Below are 21,393 nucleotides of genomic sequence, written 5' to 3' on the forward strand. Positions count from 1 at the left end.
TTGCTTTTTTAATTAATGGCTGTACCACAGCATGTTTACAAAAGACTGGGACTGAACCAGTCTGAAGACATCTCTTTATAATGACCATAATACCAGGCCTGACCAATTCAGAAACATGTTTAAGAATACGAGTGGACAAGTTGTGGGATTAAGGTGACTGATTACGTCTACCAATAGAGGGAGAGATACAGGCTCAAAGTGGTGACAAACAGCTGTACACATAGGAGGAACAGATGGGTCATCAACAGAGGGTGTCATGTCAGATCTCATGTTAGCAATTTTCTGAACAAAAAATTGGAGAAAATCCTCATAAACTGTTATTGTCATGTCAGGCCATGTAGGAACAAACAGGTGAAGAATAGTGTTAATAATGTTAAATAAAACTCTACGAATATGACAGTTATTTGAAATAATATCTGATAAATACTTTATCCTAGCAGATTTGACCTCTTTCTGATAATTAGATTAACTTTCCTTTAAAATATCAAAGGACACCTGAACTTGTCTTTTTCTACTTGTGCTCTGCTTGCCTACATGCCCACCTCAGGGTGTGACTGGCATCATTTAACTATGACTCAGGTTTATGTTTTTAGCACTTGAAATTAAACAGAACAACAGAGTCTAAAATGTTAGAACGAGTGTCATTAAACAGAGTGACTAGACCACCGGTGCTCAGCTGACGTGGGGGGAATCACTCAGCATCCATAAAAGCCACAGAGAATTTACTAGTAATGGTGGAGTTCACTATGTGAGAGTCTCAACACTAATGTTGATTGTTTGGCAAGTAAAGAAGCCTCAGTTATAACAGTCATGTGATCAGAAAAGCAAACACCACCGATATCACAGTTACAGATGAGTAAATTATATGATAAAATAACGACTAATGTGTGTCCATGATCATGTGCTGGGCCTCTCACAGACTGAACAAGACTAAAAGAATCAGTGAGGTTTAACACTAGAATTACCAGAGTCTACAAAAAAACTCATAGATCCGGCCCACCTTAAAACAGTTCTCACCTCTCCTTTGTCCTCTAAATGTATTGCTAAAGACAAGCTGCAAGCAGCCGGCCCCACCGACTTAGAACATGCACCCCCCCAAACCCCATCTGACTCTAAGTAACAGCACAAGTACTTTGAGTCAGATCGGGGTAGGGGGGATGTTAGAGTGCGTGAGCTTATTCAGTGCAGTAGAATCAACGCACATGTTGATCTTTTTTTCTTTCAGTGACTTGTCTGTCTCTCTATTACGCAGTGATCTGTCTGTCTGTGTGTTATGGATCTTAAACATAACAGTCATAAGGACACTTGTTCATGTTAATTGCAGTCTCAATTGTTAAAAAATATTTTAAAAGGAGCATCCCACATGAAAATATAACAATCTCATTAACTGACAGTGCATACCAATTTATAAATTTTACATCCGTTTGAGGTTAAAAAGAAAAAAAAAAAAGTAACTTTCTCCCCAGTGGGGAATCGAACTCGGGTGTCGAAGGCATGGTAAGTCTGTTATATCTTTGCAGGTCAAAATCAGATACAAAGGAAATTATGTTTATAAGAGATGATAATCATTCTGATGAAAATAACAGCAGGACTAGCAACACAGAATGATTTCTATATTGGGATTTAATTTTAAACATGGCTATAAAAACAGTAACACTCAAAAAATACCAGGAGATAAAAAAATGAAAGGACAAATGGAAAGAATAGTAAAGTGACAGGTTTGGGTCATAAATGAGTAATCAATCATAATGCAACAACGCCAAGCAAAAGTCTAAGTCCAGAAGAGAAAGTAGAAAGATCCTAACACTAAATTCTTCATGTACCACTAAACAAAAACGAAAGATTTTAAATAAATTTGGCTGAACTGAGCAGAAGTCAGTGTGTTTTATATACAAAGTGCAACGATGAAGAAAACAACGGCCATGTTTATTAAGAGGATGACACAAAACAGCGGCACCCACTGCTATCTCAGAATAAATAAGAAACAACACAGAAAAAGTGAGATAAACCGTTTGGAATTTATAACAATTATATTATCACAATGTCAGATAAAGAAGATTGTGACATACAGATCCAACTTGCATAAACAGAGAGCATGGTAATGTCTGGGACCTGCAGATATTTCTTATACAGTGGAACCTCGGGTCACGACCGTAATTCATTTCAAAACTCTGGTCACAACCCGATTTGGTCACGACCCGAAGTAATTTCCCCAATAGGATAGTATGTAAATACAATTAATCCGCTCCAGACCATACAAACTGTATGCAAATATTTTTTTAAAGATTTTTTAAGCGCAAAAATAGTTAATTATACCATAGAATCAATCAATCAATCAATCAATCAACATTTATTTATATAGAACATATTCATACAAAAAAAATGTAGCTCAAAGTGCTTTACAAAATGAATAGAAAAATAGAAGACACAATAAAAAATAAACATAAGTCAACATTAATTAACATAGAATAAGAGTAAGGTCCGATGGCCAGGGTGGACAGAAAAAAAAAAAAACTCCAAAGGCTGGAGAAAAAAATAAAATCTGTAGGGGTTCCAGACCAAGAGACCGCCCAGTCCCCTCTGGGCAATCTACCTAACATTAACACAGTGTAATAGTAAACTAAACATAAAAACATTGAATAACACCGAGAAAACCTTGAATAAAGAAAACTAACATTTCAAGAGTTCATGCTACAGCCTTATGAACCGCTCGCTGTAAACACTTTTATTAACGAGTTTTAAGCACAGGGGAAAAAAATGAACATTTGAAAAATCCTTAATTTATACAAAAACTAGCCATAAACATCCAAGAAAACTAGCCTTACATGAGTCGAGTTCTGGTATTAAGGAAGTGAGCAGGAAGCTGGGTGGAGAGGAGATTACAGTTTTGAAGTCCCTCTGCGCAATGCACGTCTGACCAAGAACAATGTACTGTACAAGGAGAGACTGAACATGTGCGTAAATCACCGGCGCGTATGAACCAGAAGGGAAACTGGCTTGTTCATCACCCGAGTGTGTGGTCGTGAACAGATGCAAAAGTTTGGCGAACTTTTTGGTCGTAACCCGATTTGTATGTGTTCCGAGACGTTCGTGACCTGAGGTTCCACTGTTTGAAGGATTAAATGTGTTTCTTCAGGATGGAAGTGAATTGAGCTTTAAAAGTCGAGATTTAGAAATTGTATTTTTTATCACACACTTGAAGGCACACGTCTTCCAAATCTACTACCTTAGCTTCAAGGAAAGAAGTGTTTTCCAATGTGGTATAATTTAAAGTAGAGATTAAAGGATCAAATTGTTTGTGATGAGTCCCTTGATAGCCTCAGAAAGACGACAGAAAGATCAGTGAAGGAACTGACAGAAATCCTTCAGCAGCACATCCTCTGATTCTACTCACCAGGGAGATCTTACAGCTTTGAGTGATTTCTCCTCAGCGTCACCTGGAGAGTCAGATATCTGATAAGTAAAAACAAATGTACTGTACGATGAAACTTTAGTGATTAGAAAATAGACTTCAGACAGCCTATTGTTGAAAAGTAAGGAGTAGAAATTTGCCAACAGGAAACCTGCAGAAAATAAGATTTTACAGACAAATTTCTGTGCAAACGGTCAGATTGATTGTGTTTATGATGGTAGTTCAGTCTTGGTGACACACGTTTTAATTTTCTATTTGGTTGTCATGATATCTGACACAACTGATGCTTTTTAGCGTTAACATGGTGACTTTTGAACAGATTGTTTCCTCTGCTGAATTATTACACACTTTTCTGATGTAAGAATTTGTCATTTTTTCTGACCACACAGCCTATAGAAAGCCTATAGGGCTTGTGATTTGATTGCTTCTTTTTCTTCTTCAATGATAAATCAGATCAGATTTCAATTGACTTTCCACCCCAGTAGACGTTATGACCACCGTGTAAAACTGAGCTGCGCCCGCCTGATCTGCAATATAAGGAGGTGCTGCTGCTGCCTTGAATAGACGTCTGAGCATCAGCACCACCGCCATGATGAGATTCACCGCCCTGCTGGTTCTGCTGTGCCTGTGCTCGATGGCGATGGCTTCTGTGAGTTCTGACTTATGACATTTATACACAACTATTTTTACCGTTTCCCTGATTTCTCCCTCGTACTTTTAAACAGCAGGTCATCTGAATTCTATTTTCTAATTCCTAAAGCCTCCTCAGACTCTGATTCTTATTTTTCAGATTTCTGACTTTCCAGCTGACCAGGAGGAGGAATCGCCTTCAACCATAAAAGCTGCGAGAGCTGAAAACAGGTGAGTAGAATCAGAGGATGTGCTGCTGAAGGATTTCTGTCAATTCTGTCTCTGGTCCATCTGTTATGTGAGAGACAATCAGGGGATTAATCACAAACAATTTAATCTCTTAAATCTCGACTTTCAATTAAAATAAACTAAAATATATTTTCTCACTCGAAGCTAAGGTAGTGGCTTTAGAACAAGTGTGCCATCAAATGCCTGACAAAACACAGGAGTTCTAAATCTCAACAGTTAAAGCTGAATTCAGTTCTTTGCTGAAGAAACTCGTTTAGTTTCAGATGCATGACGAGTTTGGTCTCGTCCGATGCGAGAGATGGATGTCTGAAGTGGAGCTCCACTAGCAGCGGTGTTATTTTTCATATTATTTGCTAATTATCCTGAGATATCTTGTATTTATTCAACCTGAGAGGGACTGCTACAGTATATGTAAGCACATATAAACATGGCCAACAAGAAGGGGGGTCCAAAAGAATCAAAGACTAAAGCTACATCCAAGCTACAATCAGCAAGCCCTAGCTCGAGATACGGCCTCTCAGAGACAGACCTGGATCAGATGGGCGAAAGTACAGACTCCTCGGGACCACGGTCCACTACATCATCGCCGGCTGAGAGCGAAAAGGGGAGCGAGGGTGCAATCGTGAGTGCAGATCTGGATAGCTCGCCGATCGGAGAAGATCACCTGAAGCTGGAAAGGGCCTTGAAGTCCGCGGCTTCAATTACGCAACTACGCGAGCCGGGAGCAGCAGGGACACTGGCTTCAGCAGAGCCTGCTGCTTCATCTTCGGTACAAAAAAGCACAATTGAACTATCTGAACTGAAGGTGCTGCTCGCTGAGCTCACGCAAGATATAAAGAAAAGCGTGAAGGCTAATGAGAAAGCAACGGCAAAGGCACATGAGAGACTGAAACAGGATTTGAAACAGGAGATGAAATGGCTGCGTCAAGAGGTGCAACTTGAGCTTCGACAGGTGCTGGGTAAAATTGAAGAGCGCATTCAGGTCAAACTGAGCACGCTTACTGATCAATTGGAGGATCTCAAGGAAACATTCACGTATCGGATTGAAATGGCCGAAAAGGCAGCTGCCAGTGCCGAGGAAAAAGCAGTTAATGTCAGCTCCAAATGCAAAAAACTCGGAGACAGACTGGCTGCTTTGGAAGATGGGAGTAGAAGGTATAATGTCAGAATTGAAGGTCTGCCTGAGAATCGAGAAAGTTTAAACCCTGTGAAATTCGCAGCTGAACTTTTTTCCAAAATAATCGGGGAGGACTTTAAAGCAGAATCTGAGATAGCAGCGGCTTACCGCGTACGCGGATCAAACACCGTTAGACCCCGACCAAGGTCTTTTATAGTTTGTTTTGAACGATTAGCATTTAAACTAGAGGTAATGGCACTCCTCAGAAACAAGGAAGATATTATATATGAAAATAACCACATTCGTATCTTCCCTGACTTCTCTCCAGCGGCAAGCCAGCGTCAAATACAGCCTCTTGTATCCGGCAAAACTGAAAGTGGAATGGCAGGGTCAATTCTATGTCTTTGCTAGCAAGGAAGAAGCAGAGAAAGAATTAAGAAAGCTGATCCCTGGACTATTCTGATACATAATAGTGAGTCATGGCCGTTAATGATATAGCAATGATTAACAATCTACTGTCTGATCTGTTTGTTTATATATTCTCATTATTACTTAGTATTACTAGGGAGCTATCTGTTTATGTTTTATTGTGCTTAATTAATCTTTTTTTTTTTTTCTTTCTTTTTTCTTTTCTAATTATTTTATCTTTACCCTAAACGAGACTGTTCAATATCATACCCTTGGTTTATTGTTATTGCTATTACTGCATTAAGACATGTTATGCTTATTCTGGACACATTTTTAACACCATCCCCCGGGTTTATTATCTGGACACATTTTTAACACCATCCCCCGGGTTTATTATCTGTTTATTATTTATTTTCTTAATGCACTATTATCTGGACACATTTTTAACACCATCCCCCGGGTTTATTATCTGTTTATTATTTATTTTCTTAATGCACTACAATTGCTGTAGACTATATATATATTTTAAGTGCAAAACTCTTTAATTTTTTTTTTTTTTTTTTTTTTTTTAAAGACTATATTGGTAACAGATATCTCTATCTTTTAACCCTAAAGCGCCACTGCATGGGGCTTGTTTTGCTTTGGACGTGCTCTGTCTCTGGGTATGTCAGAGGACTGGGACTGTGTGAAGTGGGTTTTAGCCTCACTTGGGGAGGCAAAGAGGGAGGGTGGGGGTTAAGGGGGGGAGAGAAAGAGAGCAGGCTTGATCTATACCTAATCTATCCTCTCAATCTTTATAATTATAACTATCAACGTAATAATAAGCTGCATGGCAACAACTCTTGGGGAATAGGAAATTAAGACCTAAACTATCTCACTTCCAGTTAAGACTATAAAATGACATCAAAAACTCAGAATCAGTGTCTCCATGATGGGACAGTTAACTTCGTAAGCTGGAATGTTAAAGGCCTGAATCACGAATTAAAGAGAAAGAAAGTACTTTCTCACCTAACAGGTCTAAATGCTAAAATAGTATTTTTACAGGAAACCCACTTACTAAGTAAGGATCAGTTCCGCTGCAAAAGACTGGACTGGCCAAATGTTCCATTCTAGTTTTACAAAGAAAACTAGAGGGTGGGAATTCTCATACATAGAACAGTACCATTTGTAGCATCAGATGTAGTATTGGATCCTGAAGGGAGATATGTGATGGTCATGGGAGACTTATCTAACTGTAAAATGATTTTGATAAATGTCTATGCACCTAATGTTGATGATAAGGAATTTATACAAAATTTATTTGCATCCATTCCCAATCTGAACACTCATAAACTTATAATGGCTGGGGACTTTAATTGTGTTCTAAATCCACTTTTAGATAAGACTTCCTCCACCAGGGGCAGAGCAACTAACACCGCAAAGATAATTACAAAGTTTATAACTGATCACAACTTATCAGATCCCTGGAGGTTTTTAAACCCAAATTCAAGAACATATTCTTTCTACTCACCAGTACATCATTGCTACTCAAGGATTGATTACTTCTTTATAGATAATAACTTCTTGCCTAAGATTAAATCTTGTAAATACGATGCTATTGTTATTTCAGACCATGCACCTATGATCTTGGAGCTGAAATTACTAAGCCCCATACACTCACCCGCAGATGCGCCTCAACCGCTTCTATTAGCTGACGAGAATTGTACTGAATTTATATCCAAACAAATCAAATTCTTTCTAAAGACAAATACATCCCCTGAGATCTCTGCAGGAATACTCTGGGAAACTCTTAAGGCCTTCTTAAGAGGACAGATTATCTCATATCTTTCCCACAGAAATAAATCCAAGCAAGAAAGTAGCAGAGATAAAAAGCGAAATTACTAAAATAGATGAAGAACATGCCAGACTACCAAGCGAGACTCTACATAGAGGAGGCAGGCTCTACATTCAGAATTAAACCTCTTGACAACTAAAGAAACTGAACAACTAATTTACAAATCCAGACATCATTATTATGAACATGGAGAGAAAGCTAATAAGCTTTTAGCTCAACAAATTCACAAGCAAGAAGTGCAACGCAATCTCGTAATTACTAACACTAACGGAGATAAAATCATGAACACAAAAATATAATGCACACTTTAGAGACTACTATAAATCCCTATATACTACTGAGTTTAAAGAAGACAATATACAATCTAATGCATTTCTGGATACATTACAGATACCACAAATTGACGCTTTTAGTGTAGAGGAACTTGATAAACCTCTGTCATTATCAGAATTACTGGATGCTATAAAGTCACTCCAAGGTGGAAAAGCAGCAGGCCCTGATGGCTACCCTGCAGAGTTTTACAAGAAATTCTCCGCTCAGCTAGCTCCCTCCTATTAGCAACATTTACAGAAGCCAGAGATAACCAATCTCTTCCACAAACCTTTCGCCAAGCACTAATCACTGTCTTTCCAAAACAAAATAAGGACTTATTACAATGTGCATCATACAGACCAATTTCACTTCTGAATAACGACGTTAAAATACTCTCTAAAATCATAGCTAGAAGGATGGAGAAAGTGCTCCCTCGTAATATCACAAGACCAAACTGGATTTATTAGGGGCCGACACTTATCTTCAAATCTTCACGCCTGTTTAATGTAATATACTCACCAACTAAATCAAACACCCCAGAAATATTATTATCATTGGATGCAGAAAAAGCATTCGACATGATTGAATGGAAATACCTTTTACTACATTGGAGAAGTTTGGGTTTGGCCCAACATTTGTGCATGGATTAAATTACTGTATACTAACCCAGAAGCTTCAGTTTGCATCAATAACATTTGCTCAGACTACTTTAAACTAGAACGTGGCACAAGACAAGGATGCCCTTGTCACCACTGCTGTTTGCAATTGCCATTGAACCACTGGCAATACATTGTCGAAATACTGATCAGATAAAGGGGATTAGCAGAGAAGGACTGGAACAGAAAATCTCATTATATGCAGATGACATGGTACTGTATATATCGGACCCAGAAAATTCTGTGCCTGCAGTCTTAGCAGCACTCACAGAATTTCAAAAGATCTCTGGTCTCAGAATTAATCTGAATAAAAGTGTACTCTTTCCAGTGAATTCTCAAGCATATAATATTAGATTAGACACCCTACCTTTTATCATTGCAGAACAGTTTAAATACCTCGGGTAAACATCACAAGTAAACATAAAGCTCTTTATCAACAAAATTTCGCGTCTGCATGGAAAAAATTAAACAAGACTTGCATAGATGGTCAACCCTTCATCTCACACTAGCTGGAAGAATTAACACTGTTAAGATGAATATTCTTCCTAAGCTCCTTTTTTTTATTTCAAAACATCCCAATATACATTAATAAATCATTCTTTAAGCAATTAGATTCAACAATAACCTCATTTATTTGGAAATCAAAACAGCGACCCTACAAAGACAAAAGGCAGAAGGTGGCATGGCTCTACCTAACTTCCAGTTTTATTACTGGGCAGCAAATATACAGGCGATAAGAACCTGGACACAAATAGAAGAACATACACAGGCTTGGACCGCAATAGAAGTAAAATCCTGCAGTACTTCTTTGTATTCCTTGCTCTGCTCCAATAAACACACGTTATCGGCAATACACTAATAACCCAATTGTGCTCCACTCACTTAGAATCTGGAACCAATGTAGAAAGCATTTTAAGACGGAGAAGCTTCTTCTGTGGCACCCTGCAAGAGAACCACCTCTTTCAACCTTCACAAACATATGCAGTTTTAATATCTGGAAAAATTTGGAATTAACTTGCTTAGAGATCTTTATATAGACAACGTCTTTGCATCCTATGAACAATTACATTGCAAATTTAACATTCCAGCTACACATTTCTTTCACTATCTTCAAATCAGGAACTTTGTTAAACAGAACCTTCCAGATTTTCCTCATCTTGCACCCTCATCCATGCTGGAAAAATATTGCTCAATTTCAAGGAGTTAGACTCCATCTCTACAATATATAAAATCATTTTACAATCCCTTCCTTTCAAAGATCCAAGAGGACACTGGGAAAATGATCTCTCAATTAATATATCAGAAAAGGAGTGGAAAGTAGCAATGCAGAGAATTCACTCAAGCTCCATATGCAAAGCATACAATTATACAACTCAAAATTATATATCGAGCACATCTGTCTCGACTAAAACTCTCCAAAATGTTTCCAGGGCATGATCCAACCTGCGAACGTTGCAACCAAGTCCCAGCCTCACTAGGTCACATGTTCTGGGCCTGCACCAAATTAACATTATTCTGGACAAAAATTTTTAATTACCTCTCAGACAGCCTTGGACTCACAATCCCTCCTAACCCATTAACAGCTGTGTTTGGGGTTCTTCCAGAGGGCTTAAAGTGGAGAAAGACAAACAAATTGTGATTGCATTCACTACACTGTTGGCACGCAGACTTATTCTGATAAACTGGAAGAATCCAAACTCTCCTCTTTTAAGTCAGTGGGAAACTGATGTGTTATATTATTTAAAATTGGAAAAAATCAAATACTCAGTTAGAGGATCTGTACAGACCTTTTTCAAAACATGGCAGGATCTAATAAGTAATATTTTAAAATAAGTTCATAAAGCACAGAGAATTTTTTAATTTAGGTATTTTACAAGCCTTAAATTTTACGCGTTTGGCTTGCTCTCTCTCTCAGGGTGGGGATCGATCTGTTCTTAACTAATTTTTCTTTTTGTAAAATCTTGATTGCTTTGTATGGATTATAATAAAATTAATAAAAAAAAAAAAAAAATAGTTTCAGTTGCATGTAAATTACACAAAGAGTTTAGAGCTGCAAGTCCTGGACGTTACCTTGTGCTCAGTTTATGAGAGTCGGAATTGTATGTCACAGTCTTCTTTAATAAACATAATTATAATAAAAGTGTCATCAATTCCTAAGTAACCAGTAGAGGGTACCACTGAGCCCCAAATTCCAGACCCAGTAACGTCAAACCCAGTCACAGCTTTAAATAATGGATATTTTTAATCCAACGAGCACTAAACACAATGAAGCTCAGCCAACACCAAACAAACAGTAAACCTTCTCCTCTCCTTCCTCCTCCAGCCGAGTGTTGCCCACAGGGTTTCATGGGAAGTGCAGCCTTGCCAGGGTCAGAGTCGGGAGGTGGTGGACTCCTTTTATACTGGACCCAGCACAGCTTCTCGTGACTAGCATGACTTGTGGGGAGTTCTTCTGAGTTAAGATCCTGGGTGGTTCTCCACTGACAGTACGAACTTACATCACCCGGGGACACAGAGAGGAATGCACTTCAAGAATCCACTCCTGGCACCTTCAACTTTATCCCAAAGTCATGTCATTGTCCAGCGGGATGCCTGCCAGTCCTCTGTGTCACTCACACCTAGCAGGTTGTCTTACTTTTGATATCACGTAGTTGTTCATTTATTTCTTCTCAAACAGCAATGGGTGCCATAATTTAGTATTGTGTTGTGCGTAAACATCGCCATGTCAGGTACAGAAATACTGCCAATCGTGTAACGCACATTGCACAACATTTTCTTTGTCATTGTTCTGTGTATATAAAACACTGAGGTGCACTTGATTTACACTCTGAGTTTTTAATCAAATTTATTTAAATCTTTCATTTTTGCTTAGCAGTACAGGAAGCTAAAAGGCACTTCATTAAACAAAGTTGTGTTAGTTGTCACTTTTCTGCTCAATTTTCTTGAATTTGCGTGTTTAGATTTTTATTACCAGTTTATGACCCAAGCCCGACTCTTTAGTGTTCTTTTTCTGTTTGTTCCTTTATTTTTTTAGATTGTGACTGTATTTACAGGCATGTTTATAATTAATTTCATTACAGAAATCATTTTAGAATAATGCTTCTATTATTTTCATTCAAATGTTTTTCATCTCTATCTTCATGCTAATGTTTGTTGGTTAGGAAGTCCAAAACCCAACTAAAGTGGCACTGAGTCCTAAAGTGAGGAGTTTGGTCATCAGGTCTGCCCGTCCAGCAGAATTAAATGCTGAGCTGTGGTCAGTAAACACGACTCTGACAGAACAGCAGGGCTTTGGACTTCAATCCCAATACTGTCATGTTGTGTCACTTCACCTGCCTGTACTCCTTGTGGAAATACAAAAGAAATGAAACAAATTGGACCTTAAATGTTGAAAGTCACCTTAGATAAAGGAGTGAGCCAAAGAATAAGTTTAGAGGAGACTTGTGTTCTTACGAGACGACACAAACGATTGTCAGCATTTGATAAGTGATGTGCGCTCGATGTCCTGATTTGTTCTGATGTGAGGACCCCCTTGATCAGGCCCTCCTCGGGGTCTCCAAGGTGTTTTATTGGCTTCTAACTGTGAACATTTCAGGAGCTGCTTGAACCTTTAAAATGCCTTCCCCTTTGTTGTCTTTATCAGGAGCCCTGGTGGTCTCTTACAAGTAACGATTCTTGTCTCCAGTCGTCTTTCTTCACATCCTCGGTGTCCGTGTTTGTGTTAATATAAACTGTTTCTGTCTCAGCCCCTTTTTGTGTCTCTTTGACTTTTTTCCTTCTTTTAAATACGCGTATATACAGTATACAGTACAGTGGTCCGGAGCAGAGGGGGTCTCAGAGCAGGTCTTGAGCTTTAACTCTTTTAGGGCTGATGTCAACTTTTGTCAAAAGGAGGAGTTTACAGTGGCATTCAACTGTAAACGGTGACAAAACCAACCGTTATGTTTTAGTTGGACTCTCGTTGCTAGAAGGAAAGTTAGCTTCATTGGTTTGACCGAGATTTCCGGCGCTCGTGTGAGTAGTAAGGCACAAGCAACGGAAAAAATGGTACTGACATAATGGTGAGAGATCAAAGCGAATGGATAAAGCAAGATACTCCGTGGACAACGTTTTGCCTATTATCTCTGAACTGGACTATGAGTTGTCAGACTCCAACTTTGATACAAGTGATCGAAAACGAACGTGAGGTTCCAGCTTCAGCTGACTGGTCCCCAGCTAATCGTGGTGCTGACAATGTTCACCAGGTAGGACTGCCACTTAACAATGGTAAGAGGTACAAACCAGATTGCAATGCACTGCGACTGTGGCCAGCCACGCGAAGACAGCCTGGCAGCAAGCCTGGTGCACATTTTTGGCAAACTGGCAGCCGCAGCATGTGGCAACAGACGTTTTATGTTGATTTCTGGGTGAAACCATTGCTTTTCAGAAACTATGTTTTTTGGAAAAAAAAATATTCAGCCCTCAAAGAGTTAAAGGGGTTTTTAAGTTTGGATTTAATGGCTGTTTTGGTGTTCAGTCCAGTGTTATAAGGTTGGCATTTTCTTATATTTGAATTTCTCACATTGCTGTCTTTAACTTTAAAAAATAAAAAGCTACCGTAGATCCCGGAATATAAGCCGAGAATTTCGTCCTAGATTTTTGGCTTGGAGTTTGGGGGTCGGTTTATACAACAAGCATCGTTTCAGATTCAAGATTTCCAGCGCAATGCCGGTTTTGCCGATCAATACGGAAGTAAATAATGACGAAACCACAGAGCCATCTTTCAGATGAAGAAGTAACTTTGCATGCCGGTACTTTAAATTAAATAAAGAATTTATTCAAAAAAGTGTTTTAGTTGTTGATTTTATTAATAAAATTTATAATAAATTATCGGGAAGTTTAAAATAAAATTTTTTCTTTTGATTTACGACCAACATCTTGCGCTACGACCTGAATGCGGTCACGTGTATCCGCTTGCGCGATTGTAAACAAACAACCGAGAACCTTAGTAAGCGTCAGTTGGAGCCCAGATACATGTGTTTGTGGATGTAATTTCGGTCATCGCAGTGATTTACCTATATATGTAATTCATTAAGACCATGCAAGCAAGACACATAATTGATAAGGAAGGAAGAGAAGGTAAAGAAAGCGATCTCAATCGAAATGAAGATGGATGAGAGTGCTGTTCATGTGACCGATCTCGCTAATATGTACAACATGTCGAAATCCACCATCTCGACAATTTTACAAAGAAAAGATTTGCATTCTCCTCCTCCTCCCTTCCTGCAGCCCAAAGATGTCAAATTAAATGGTGAGTACAGTATGAAATTGTTGTTTCTAGAATAGAATGCCTTTAATTGTCACTATACACATCTACAATGAGATTAAAAGTGGGTCCTTCAGTGCAGAAAAAAAGTTCTGTATAGGGCTTGTATGGTTGTTTTTTTAGCCTTAGCATAACACCGGATCTGCGGCCCCGCTTCTGCTCTCTTTCCCTTCTCTGTCTGTGTCGTCTCCTAGACCCTAGGCCCGCTGGTCTCGCTATGTTGTCTGGGATGTTGTGCGTGTGATGAAAAACACTCGAAACAGATGTCTGGCTCTGGACACCGATGTCTATAAGGTTCTGACGGGTGTAGCGGATGTTCGCCAAACCAATCGTGCACAAACAAGGAAAAAAAAAGTACAAAAACAACAAAAAAGTGCACTGACAAGGAGAGCCCTGAGCCACTGCGCGCCGCCATGCTCCTAGCTTAATCTAGCCTACTTCTGGTAGGCTAGGCACTTTTTATAACTTTTTGGTTAGTACATTAGAAAAATTACTGGTGTTTTGGTATATTATGCTTATTATACAACCCTTTTTTATTATGAAAAGGTTAAGTAAGTGTTGCAGTGGGAGGTTCGGAACGAATTATGGTTTAGCCATCGCGAACGAATTAAGTTCTTAAGTCAAGGGTCCACTGTATTGCGTATTTAAGTTAGTCAAATTTATAACGAGTCTCCGGAAATCCACCCGCCGATGTACCGTATTTGCGTATATAGTTTCAACACAAAGGTTTCATTTTACCAAACTTCTCCACAATCACTTCCTGGTTTCCATCAAAAATGCCGACAGTCTCAAATTCTCGCCGATAAACATTATAAATATACCTGAAGAGAAACTTTTAAGGAAATTTAGAAAATTTTGCTTGGAGAAGGGGGTCGGCTTAAATACCGGTCATCGGCAAATACATGTAATTTAGTAGGTAGAGAAGGGGGTCAGCTAATATACCGGGTCGGCCTGTATTCCGGGATCTACGGTAATCATGCAAAAAAAAAAAAAAATTCTAATTTTTCCAGTTGAAAGTTCAGTGCCATCAATAAGCCTTTAACATACTTATTGAGAATTAGAGGACCACTGAATAGCTGAAGTCCATAAAGTGTGTGTGTGTGGACAGCCGTGGTGTTGAGGGCACTGAAATAGACAGCCTGAGCCTCCATACTGTGATGGGCACAGCAAGACGGTAAGTGGGGTCTGATGGAAGGAGGCTTTAATGGCAGCCTGCCCTCTAAATGGTGTTTACACACAGAGGAGCCTTTAGCACGAGGTGGCAGGACTCTGTGATGGACAATTTTCATTTTGTTTAGATAATGAGCAGGCTGTGAAATGTGGTGAATTATGTGGTGAGAACAAAAATGTGATTATTTACTGTGCCAGCGATCACACAACTAGAAATCATCTTCTCAAGGGACAGAGGAGACAGACAGGGATGGAAATGCACTCCTAATTTGTCATCTACGCTGAATCTTTACAGGGGAAACATGAGAGTAGCAAGAAGATATGGAGAAGCAGGAATGGGAGGATCATTTGGAGCAGGAGGAGTAACATACGGAGGATATGGAGGATGATCTTTCAGGGCTTAGTAAGTATATGTGGGCTAAAGAGCAAATGTTTGGCTGGGTGGAGGGCTGATTAGATTACATTAAATTAGATAAGATTATTTTATTTTCCCCCCAAGGGGAAAATCTTTGTTAACACAAGTAGCTAATCAGCCAAAACTTGCCTGTACTTTCGTTATAATATCAGTACAAGTCCTGTTTAAATTTAGTCTGACATAAGGTGAGTCCTTGTTCAGGACTGTAATGTTACCCCCCACCTGTATTTGTCATCTCCACCAGCTGTTTGATCAGACGCTGCTCAAGGCCTTCACTCTCCTCACTTTCTATTAATTCATGAAGTCACAGAGCATCAAAAAAGTCATCTTTGAAAGTTCAAGGTCTCTGATTTCTTGTGCTCATTTGACCAGATGTCTCCTTCTCTTGCAGGCCAAAAGGACCAAAGCAGACCAGTTATTGCCAAGAAAGAAGAAGTCAAAGAAAGTTCATTAATTTAAAATAAAAACAAATGTAATGCATGAAACTAGTTGACTCCTTGTCATCTTGACTGATTGTCTATCTTTGATTGTCTACTTGATTTCTGTTGTCTTTGGTGACTTTCACAAGAGCCGACTTGGTGCTATGAAAAGCTCTGAACCTGACTGGAGGGACTCCATTAGATTATCATTACCAAGGGAAGACAGCAGCTGTGAAAAGACAAACTTTTCAAGAATTTAGAGAGGAATCCCAATTTAGAGATAAGACAGAAAGAAACTCGGGTTAAGTCCATGTTTTTAAGCCCAGGCTGACCACTGCATGTTTGAAGGATGGAGGGACAGTAACAATGGCAGGTCAACAATAACCTCAAAAGTCTCTTTGAAGAGACGAGCTGGAATGACATCAAGAGGGGAGGATGTGGGCTTCATAATGGGCACAGTTTGGGCAAGAAAGGGAAGACAAACAGAGTCAGACAGTAAAGACAAGTCAGGGACAACAAAGGAACTGAGGCAGGTGGTGTGAAAGAAGATCTCATCTTATCAGTTTTATCAGTAAAAATTCAAAAACTCCTCACATGTATCAGTGTATACAGTACAACTAAGTGTGTCGGAGTACAGAGTGTAACTTACTGTGCTGAAAAAAACTCCATCAGATCCTGGCCAAAGTGCCAGTGCACCCATTTGTTATAAGAAGAGCACATGCAGCAGGTACCAAAACAAGAAGGAATTACTTTCAAACACAAAATCCAGATTAATGATGACAGTATGTTGAAAGGGATGCCACAAGGAGAGCTGGCAGGTTGAAATGTCTTGGAATGACCTGAAGTGGGCTCTGCACATCTTGACCATAATCAAGATGTCTCATTAACTCCTTCATTTCCTTGGATTTCTCTAGAAAGGACAGATTTATGATCAGCAACCTCTCTTAGCACTCCTGCTGCAATCAGCCTGTTACTGTGCTGTAAATTCCTTCCTTGACCTCTGATTTTAGTGGATACTGAATTTTCCAAGGCGCTCCTCCTTCAGGCTTCACTCCCACCTCAACTGGGTCAGCTGTGACCACTAAGCCTACATCTGTGTCTCGTGTAGACCAGAGTTTGCTCGGGACTGCACTCTCCATCTCGAGTTGTGGCAACTCTGGTTTTGTTTTATGGTTGTCTAACAGTCTGGAGGCTGGTAGGTCTGCTACTTTTAGATAACGGAGCTCATGCAGTCACTCACTCAATCATTCCTCATTTGGGGGATGGGGCATTTAAAAAAAGAAAAAATAAATAAATAAATATATGTGTGTGTGTGTGTGTGTGTGTGTGTGTGTACTTACACGTCACCTACAGTGGTTTTGCAGTTTTTGTGTTATTAACCTAAAACCCTACACCATTAGTTCATACACAATAATAGAACTACACTAGCACTTGCTTAAACAAAATTATATTTCATTCAGACCTATAACACAGTACTATATATGTATACTTAACTCTACATGCAAAGCTTATATTTGCAACATCTGCGCAGAATTTCCATTCAGTCAATTCATCACCATTTCCTCACATACTCCATAACCCCTGTTCTACCCTATGCTCATCTATCTATTTTTGTAAAGTTACTATACTAACCCTATTCTTCCCTGCACTAGTCTGTCAGTTATTCTAATGCTATCTTTCCCTCACACTAACTCTTTCAAAATTTGCACTCACTCGGTCCCTATGTTCATCTTCTCTGTGCTTATATACTAAATAAGCCCAATGCTATTCTTGCCCTATATCTATTCATTCATCCCACCTGCCTCAATTCAGCCCTCTCCTGACCACACTACTAAGATGGAATGAGAGTGGATCTTACAGGAATTTCACCCACCTGTGTCAGACCCCCATCTCTAATCCAGGGCAGTAGCCGTGGGTCTTCACCTAGAGTCAATTCTCCTACTGTGTATATATTGGGCAAGGGGTCGGAGGTGCTTCTAGCACTATGTGACATTTTAGCGTACCTCCTCCAGGACACTCTTGCACGATTGGCCCGAGCTTGGCGACTTCTTGTGCAGCCTTCTGCACCACCCAGCTCAAGCACGATTCACTAGGATGGTGATCTGGATGCCCCTCTGACACTTTCCCTTAGGATAGATCCACACTTAACTCCATGTGCAGCCTCCTACACCCATAGCCTGTGAGATGCTCAAAACCCTGTGAGGCTTTGTGCAGCCTCCTGCACCCAGCCAGTTTGCACGATATGTTAGGCCCAGTCATTCCTTGTTCAGCCTCTTGTACCAGCCAGCCCAAGCACAACTGTGGACAAAGTAACTCTGACACAATAAGAATGACATTCCAGGATTTTTTATCTATGGTCTGGACTCCACTACACTCACATTGGAGTGTTTAACCGCAAATCTTCATCTGACCAACTCCAGGGAGAACAGTATCTGTCTGTCCCTAAAGCTCAAGCTTTCTAAGCTTTCTAAGACATACACACTCAGTCAATCACGTGATTCCGCAGCAGACAGCGCCATTTATCACAGTGCAGCACAGCCAGCTTTAGCTCAATTCTGCGTGCCAGTCCCCGGCTCCACACTATACTGTTCTTCTCAGAAAGGCCACTTCTCCATTGAATGGGTGAGATAATAATAATACATTTTATTCATATAGTGCCTTTCCCATGCTCAAGGTCCTTCACAGGGTCTTAGAAAAAAACAGCAGGGTATACTGTATGTAGTATTGGATAAAAATGATTTCCTGAATAGAACAATGAAATGGATAACAAAGCATTAAGTAGAATAAAGGACAATAAACCAGAGTAAAATACTAAATTCAACACTAAAAGAAAAACCTAACAAATAACCTAATTTGTGAAATAACAGACACACAATTTATCCTGAGCATCTGGACAGAGAGGTAAACTAAAAAAGGGCATAATGTTAAATTAAAAGCCTTCATACATGAGTTTTAAGTTGATTTTTAAAAGAATAAACGGAGTCAGCTGATCTCATTAATTTTGGGATGTCATTCCGAAATTCCGGGCATTATAGAGCTGAAGGCCCTGCTGTCACCTATACAGTGTAGATTAGTGTGGGGCACAACGAGATTACCAGAGTCAGAGGACCTTAGTGGGCAGACAGGCACATAGTGATGGAGAAGGTCACTGATGTAGTTTGGTGCGAGTTTATTTAAGGCTTTGTAGGTTATTAGTAGGATTTTATATTCGATTCTGTAAGACACAGGGAGCCAGTGAAGACGGAGCAGGATGGGTGTGATGTGCTCGCTGATGCTGCTGGTCCGTTTAAGAACTCTCAGAGCAGAGTTTTGAATCAACTGGAGCTGTGATATGAGATTAGAAGGGGCACCTGCCAGCAGTGAGTTACAATAATCGATGTGGGATGTGATAAAAGCAGGGACAAGTTTCTCAGCATTAGAAAAGGAGACGAAGGAGCGAACACGTGATATGTGACAGAGGTGAAAGTAAGAAAGTTTCTTAATGTGATTTATGTGGGTGGAATAAGAGAGGGAGGAATCAAAAATGACACCAAGATTCTTTGCAAATGAGGCAGGTCTGATGAGATCACCGCCAAGATGGACTGGGAAGGAGCTCATTTTGTTAAGTTGCACTTTAGTCACAAATTACAGGAGTTCAGTTTTCTTGCAATTTAATTTTAAAGAGTTCTGCTCCATCCAGGTTTTAATTTCACTGAGGCAAGTTGTGAGCTGAGAAAGCACTGATGAAGTTTCACTTTTAACATTGAAATAGAGTTGAGTATCATCTGCATAAAAATGATAGCCAAGTCCATAGCTACGAAAAAATATGGCCAAGGGGAAGCATATAAATACAGAAGAGAAGAGGGCCGAGGACAGAGCCCTGAGGAGCTCCTTGTGTGACTGGCGCTGAGCTGGATCTGCTGTTGCCAAGACTAACAAACTCTTGCCTATCAGTCAGATAGGACTTGAACCACTGGAGGGCAGTGCCAGAGATACCCAGCATGTTCTCCATTCTAGACAGTAGAATGTCATGTCTGACCCGAGTGTTAAATGCTGAACTGAGGTCTAACAGAATTAATATGCTGGTTTGTCTAGAGTCTGCTGTCATAAGCAAATCATTGGTTACCTGTAGCTGAGGAGTTTCACAACTGTTCTGCACCCTAAAAAACCAGACTGCGAGGGTTCCATCAAATTATTAGAGGTTAAGTAATTGGTGAGCTGGGAGGCTACAACACTCAAGAACTTTTGACAGAAAAGGTAAGTGGGAAATAGGCCACAAATTGTTAAGATCATCACCATCAAGACCAGACCTTTTTAACAATGGGGTTACAGAAGCGATTTTAAAAAGTGTGGTGGGGATGGTTTCCAGTACACAAGTAGTTGGCCTCATCTTACAAAGCAGGCCATTAACAAAAGCAGATGTGACTGGTGAGAACTTAGAGAAGGAGCTGGATGGAGTGGGAAAACAGGGAGAGATATAAATGGATGATGGATTTATGTTAGTTGAATTATTTATATCTTTAATTTTATTGTGGAAAAAGTGGAGGAATTCCTCACAGACTTCAGTAGAAGAGGTAGTTGGGCCAGATGTAGGTTGGAGTAATTTATTAATTACAGAGAACAAAACCCTTGGGTTATCGTGGCCACTTTCTATTATTCTGCCATAATGGGTGTTCTTGGAAGTTAGTGTTTCTCTGTAAGCTCTTTGGTGGTTAGAGAAAACCTGGATTTGCACGGTGAGGCCAGACTTACATGACATTCTCTCCAGGCATCAGCCAGCTGCTTTCATAGATCGTAGTTCTGAATTATACCAAGGAGCTGAAAGCTTCAAGGAAACCTTATGTTTTAAAGGAGCTGTTTTATCTAATGTTGAATGAAGGGTTGTGTTATAGTGGTCAACAAGACTATCTAGTGTTGATGGAATAGGTGAAGACAGAAAAAGATCAGAAATGGGTCCAGCAAGAACAGAGGGACATATATTTGTAAGGTTTCAGAAATAAATTTCACGTTTACAGGTTAGAGGAGGGAGAGGTAATGAGACAGTGAAAAATACTGCTTTATGGTCAGAAAGTCCTAAATCAGTGCTGTAAATGTTGGCAACAGATAGTCCAGATGTGCAGATCAGATCCAATATATGACCACCAGAGTGGGTGGGAAAATCAACATGTTGTGTCAAGTCCAAACAGTCCAGTAGGATAGGAATTCATTTCTCAGTTTAGATGTAGTAATGTCAATATGGATGTTGAAGTTGTGAAGCAGATTAGCAGATTCCTCAGCCCTAATGAAGGCAACACGGAGAATTCAGAACAGACAGCAGAATTAAACTTTATTGTATGGCCTACATACAGACTCACTTAATATGGGACAATGAGCACCTTTCACAGCCGCGAAGTACTGCCTTAAAATTTTTATTAAGAAGAAAATTAAACCTTTTTAAACTTAGGGAAAATATACCAATAATTATTTGTTAAGGATCTCTTTGTATAC

General features: G+C 39.6%; 1 protein-coding gene across 1 annotated transcript in view; it reads left to right on the plus strand.

Moving 5' to 3' along the window:
- Positions 1-15,979, plus strand: part of LOC120521581 (tripartite motif-containing protein 16-like) — a 66,752-nt gene extending 50,773 nt beyond the window's left edge. Inside the window, exons 7-10 of the transcript XR_005632160.1 lie at positions 3,895-4,061; positions 4,203-4,273; positions 15,389-15,496; positions 15,900-15,979. The gene's annotated coding sequence lies outside the window, so the exon portion shown is untranslated. The remainder of the gene's footprint in view (positions 1-3,894; positions 4,062-4,202; positions 4,274-15,388; positions 15,497-15,899) is intronic.
- The last annotated feature ends 5,414 nt before the right edge of the window (positions 15,980-21,393 follow it).

This window comes from Polypterus senegalus, chromosome 2 (genome assembly GCF_016835505.1).
Source record: "Polypterus senegalus isolate Bchr_013 chromosome 2, ASM1683550v1, whole genome shotgun sequence".
NCBI classification, from domain to species: domain Eukaryota; kingdom Metazoa; phylum Chordata; class Cladistia; order Polypteriformes; family Polypteridae; genus Polypterus; species Polypterus senegalus.